The sequence below is a fragment of the Rattus norvegicus genome, chromosome 15, assembly GCF_021556685.1.
Source record: "Rattus norvegicus strain SHRSP/BbbUtx chromosome 15, alternate assembly SHRSP_T2T, whole genome shotgun sequence".
Lineage (NCBI taxonomy): Eukaryota > Metazoa > Chordata > Mammalia > Rodentia > Muridae > Rattus > Rattus norvegicus.
Window position 1 is genome coordinate 6,079,305 of NC_141548.1, and position 6,000 is coordinate 6,085,304.

Sequence of the window (6,000 nt, forward strand, 5' to 3'; positions counted from 1 at the left end):
TTATAAGGTATTTATTCTGGGTTGTCTGGTATGAATGACAGAACCATGCTGTAGTCACTTTACTGTGGCAGTTTACCTGTGGGTGGCAGTTTTCTGTAGTCCTTGACACTGATGCTTTAGATCATTTTCCTTACAAAGTCCAGCTGGCTTATATGGCTAGAATAGGAAAATCGATTTGGTTGTTTAATGATTTTTTAAAATAATTCCCATTAAAAATTTCTGATGTTAATACTTTAAATAAACATGATTGATTAATATTTTTAAAAGAGGTAAAACACTCAGAGACCTAGAAAACCATGGATGGCTTCCTCTTTAGTCAACTGGAGCCACAAAAATGTCAGAATCACAGAGCCAATCAGAATTCACCTGAAACCAGACACTACAGAAATGATCTCATTTATATAGAAAGAATTGGCTGATAGGAAAGGATAAGCAAAGTTGCTCACCACAACCATGAAAGGACTCTTCACAACTGGGCATAGTGACTCAAAGTGCCAATTTCAGTGCTTGGGTACATTCCTACAGGATCAAGCCCACCCTGCTCCATCCAGTAAGTCCATGACATTTAGGTCTGCCAGATTAAACTGAGAAGTCCTATTTTTCCTTTTTTTTTAGTATATAATATCTACTTGTGAGTACATTGTAGTTATCTTCAAACACACCAGAAGAGTGTATCAGATCACATTGCAGAGTTCTGTAAGTACCCATGTGGTTGTTGGGATTTGAACTCAGGATCTCTGGGAGAGCAATTGGTACTCTTAATCCGTGAAGCATCTCTCCAACCCCTGACAGATCCTGTGGCAACATACTGACTAAAATTCTCTGTACATTCATTCAAAGAGTTAATATTTCCAGGCTTGAATGACAATGGTACATTTATAACTTAAATGAAGTATTTCATAAGTGACACTGGTCTCAGATATTGAAGTGGTGGGTGAACTATCAGAAATAGAAGGATGCTGCAGGCCCCTGTATATCTATGCAGGATAGCAGTAGATGTAATTGCACTTTTTATATATAATACACATAGCTTTCCAAACCTATTTATTTTTATTTTAGTTTGTTTAAGATTTATGACGTATAGAGCATTCTGCCTGCATGCATGCTTGCAGACCAGAAGAGGGTGCCAGATCTCACTGTAGATGGTTGTGAGCCACTATGTGGTTGCTGGGAATTGAACTCAGGACCTCTGGAAGAGTAGCTAGTATTAACTGTGGAACTACCTCTCCAGCACCATTACTTCTATTCTAATCTGCCTGGTGTCTCCAGCAATTTTCTTGTGGATGTTCTCTTGGCATGATAAAGTTTGATTTTAACCTGTGCCCTCAGAAGGGACACACATCTGCAATGACATGTTCATTTGGGGTTTTGTATTTGTAATCCAAGATCTTTTTGTTTGTATTTAGCATGGAACTATCTATGTAAACAAGGATGTTCTACTCCCTGCCTCTGCCCTCCTGCTTGAACTCTTGAAGTAACAGTGGACCACCACCATGAAAAATCACAAAAAATCCACAAAAAAGCAATTAAGTGCCTACTAGGGCATTATGAAATATACTATCACCTTAGATGATTCACGGCATGGCATATAGATTAACAACTTGTAGCTGGGTATTTCGAGGCATTGTTCCATTGGACTAGACAGAAGACTCTGGCATGAATTTTCTAATGGCGCTAAGTGCCCTTTCATTTTTCTGAAAGTCTTTTGGACTTATGCAAGAGTGAGGGATGTGCACGAATCTCACTGGATATTAAGTGTCCATTTCCTTTAAAGCTGAGGTTGGGTTTCTTTCGAGAGAGGAGTGCTTGTGACTGGGATGATTCAGGTCTCCTCCAGCCAAGGCAACTGTGGGAGAAGACATCACTCAGGTGCACTAAATTCTCACTTCCACAAGCTGGCACCCCATACCTAGCAAAACATATCCTCATTTCTTCAGGACAAACATGTAACACCATTTGGGTAGAAGGGGTCAGAACAAGACCACTCTTCTGTTTCCCTTTTATTTATTAAGTGGTGATCACCCTTATAGACAGCAGACTGCTGTGGTCAGAATGGAGGAAGGTGATAATTTAAGGCCCGTCACTAGTAGGAATTAAAAGTTGACATTTTTATCCACAGATAGTATACTAACATTTATGAAAATTCCAAGGATATAATCATTAAGGAAAATTTGCAAGCTGATTGCCCATTAATTATTATATATCAATTGTATAAAAAATCAAAGAAAAGCTATTGCTAAGGAGTACTGATCAAAAAGACTGCATATTTTTATTTTTTCATTTTAACTTGGTTTCAAATGGCGTGTGTGTGTTCCTACATTTTAAATTGATGTCAACAACGAGAAACTGTCCAGAGGGATAAAAAGAAATGATAGCAGAGGTGAGGAAAGGAAGGACAATGGTATTGAGAGGCAGAGATTGGCGCAATATATGGTGTATACATATATGAAAATTAGACACACACACAAACACACAGACACACACACACACACACACACTTGTGCAATAGCAGCAAGGTCCTTAGCAGGTAAAAGAACTTGCTGCACTAGTGTGATTATCTGAGTTCAATACCTGGGACCCATGGTACAAACATGGACTGAATATTGTGGCACATATGTGCACAGACACACACATATCCACTGGCAAAGAAAACCTTGAAAATTCATAAGCATTTGACTTTAGAGGCACAAGGATCAGGAGTTGGGAATGAGGTCACCCCAACATTCACTTACCTCAGAAAACCCAAGAACCGAAATTGAGCTAAGCTAATGAGTCCGATTAAAGTGTGCCAAATGCAAGAAAAAAGAGTTTTAATGTGCAAATATGTACGGCATAACCACAACAAATATTAGGTTAGAAATATCAAATTGCTGGTCCTTTATATTAGTTGATAGAAAGAAAGTAACAAAGATAGAAAAAAGAGAGAAAAGAAACTAAACGACAAACTTATGAAGGGAAGTAGAAGCCATCAAAATAAAGGCAGGGAATGAAAGAAAATGGGCTGGGGTGCCATGCTTGAAGGAGGAAAAGACTTTAGACTCTCTGCTCCGATGAAGCTTTCTAAGGTGGTGCCTGCGGGTCCTTCACAGGCGCTTTTGTGCTGCCTGCTCAGCTTGGGCACAGTTGTTTGTCCTCGTGTATTCTGTGCGGTTTCCAGGTAAGGCAGGCAGTGGGAGAGCCAGGTCTCCAGCTAACTGGCTAAGCTGCTCTGCTTCAGAGCACAGGGTGCTTTGTTGCAGCTTGAGCAGGAGCTCCTGAGTCTGCACAGCCGCTGCCACAATGTTTCCACCTCACTCCTGCTTTCCTCCCCTGAGAAATCCCCTCCGGAGTCAGGTTTGCTGCTTGCTGTTGTCCTGACCTGCTGCCAAAGGAAAACAAGCTCCTTCCTGAAGAACTATTGCTGAACAGGTCCTCTTCCCCCATATCCTAATAACTTTTCTCTTCCATTACCTATGATGTGGGCTACTTATTAAAAGTAGTTTGCAAAAAACTTTGCCTCCATCCTGCTGTAGTAGAAATAAGGAAAAAGGAAGCAGGTCCTTTTGTACAAAATACTTTATCAGAGGTCTTAAGCTCCTCAGGCTTCCTCAAAGAAGCTCTGAAGGCAATTTTAGGAAGTATCTAATAATATTGTATGTGATAAAAGAAGGGAGGCCCTTGGGTCAACAAAAATCCAACTTTATTAGTCTGGTCTCTTAGTCTTCGGTGAATCTATCCAGGCTCTTCTGGCTTTTAGAGTCTCTGGGAGAAGTAATGTGTGATTCTCATAGGAGGACTGACTTTGTATGTTGCCAGTACTTTTTCCCTTGCAGCTTTTATTACACTTATTTGTTCTCCATGTTTACTGTCTTAGGTAATATATGCCCAGGGGAATTTCTTTTCCACTCCAGTCTATTTCATACTGTGTGCTCCTTTTACTTTGATGAGTCTCTTGTTTAAGTTAAGGACATTTTCTTCTATGATTTTGTTGAGAATTTTTGTTTGTTTGTTTGTTTGTTGGTTTTTGTTTTTGTTTTTTGTTTTATTTGCCTTTGACCCAAGTTTATTTTCATCCTTCCTATATACTTTATTGTCTTTATCATTATTATATTTGTTATTTTGCAGAAAAATCCTGTCTATTTCTTGGATGTTTTCTTCCAGGATTGACTTCCTTCCTTCCTTTCTTCCTTTGCTTTTCCTTTATTCCTTTCCCCCTCCACTCTTTTCCTCCCTTTGGATTTAAGATTTCCTCTATCTACGTATCCATTCCTTCTATCATCTCTTCAATGCCTGAGGTTCTCTATTCCATCTGTTGGAGTCTGTTATTAAGGTCTGCCTCTGAGAGACTATTTGAGTTCCTACATTTTACTCATCCACATCTCTCTGTTTAGGATTTCTTTATTCATTTCCTTCCACAGTTATTGTTTTCACACATTTCTTTACTTTCTCTTTAAAGGCCTCTCCCATATGTGCAAATGCTGTTTTACAGTCTATTTTATTCTTGTTCTTCAATCATGTTGACATATTCAGGGCCTTCTGTCATAGTGTTGATGGGCTCTAATAGAGATTTGAATGCCCTGGCTGTTACTGGTTGTGTTTCTATGCTGGTCTGTAGTTATCTGGGCTTGGGAAGATTGTAATTCTAGGTGCTGAATCTGGTTTTGTGTGTAGAAAGTATTTGATCCCAACCATGGATTTCTGCCCATCCTTTGCCCAGTTAGTTTCTGGATAAAAGATTCACACTAGCTTTATATCTATGATAATCCTTAATTAGCACAAGAACTGGGCAGATAGCTATCCTCTATACTATTATGCATATTTTTCCAATAATTCTGTTATATAATTTGCCATGGTTTTGTCTGGGATGCTTTTCACTCCAATTAGCCCACTCACATGTCCATTATTTAAAGATTCTTACCTCATGGTGGCTTCTCCTCTATTTATGTTCTTCTTTCTACCCCGTCTGTCATGGTCTCCCACCCCCAATTGGAACCACCAGGGAACACCTATCTTAATTCTGCACAGCTTTTGACTATAGGCATTTTTATTTATAATTCAGAAATAACTTGGAGGTAAGGTCACATAAGAGTATGCATTGGTGTTTTCTTTCTTTCGTTTGTTGTTGTTATTGTTGCTGCTGCTCCTGTTTTTATTTTGTCTTTTTTTTTTCAGAGCTGAGAACCACATCCAGGGCCTTACGCTTGTTAGGCAAGTGCTCTACCACTGAGCTAAATCCCCAACCCCGTTGCTGCTGTTTTTAATTTGTCTTTGTTGGTTTGGTTGGTTGGTTGGTTTTTGAGACAGTGTTTTTCTACTGTACTAGCATTTTCAAAAGCCAGTTGCTTGATTAAGATATCTGGGGTCAGAGAAATGCCTGAGTGTTAGTATTCTGCTAGCAGCCTTCTGATGGAGAACTCACAACTCCTACAGCACCACACCTGCTTAGAGGGTGACACGTCCCCACCTAAAGATATTGAACTAAACATCTGAACCTATAAGCCAGCCCCAATTAAATGTTGTCCTTTATAAGACTTACTTTGGTCATGCTATATGTTCTCAGCAGTAAAACCCTAACTTCATGGTCCTGTGAAGGATAATTTCCCCAATGTAGGGGACTGCCAGGGTGTTGAGGGCACATAATTTAGGGCAAACATAGTCATGAGCCTATTGAGTAGCGCTGACCTTAAGTATTAAATTATCATTTTCAGTTCTGTAATAGCTGCCAACTGTAGGCTGGATACAATGGGGGCTAGAATGCCATATACATCTAGTATAGGGCAAAGGGAAGGAGCATCATCCAGTCCCACCAGTCTCTAAGGCTAATTTAGTTAAGGTCTAATTTAGAGTTCTATTTATCCTTTCTACCTGCCCTTAGCGGTGGGGATGATATGCATAATGAAGCTTCCAATTTGTCGCCAAGATCTTAGTCAGTCACTGACATTTCTGAAATATGAAGGCAGGCCCATTATCTTGTCCTATTACTTTAGGTGCTTCAAATCTGGGAAAATCTCTTCTAGTATC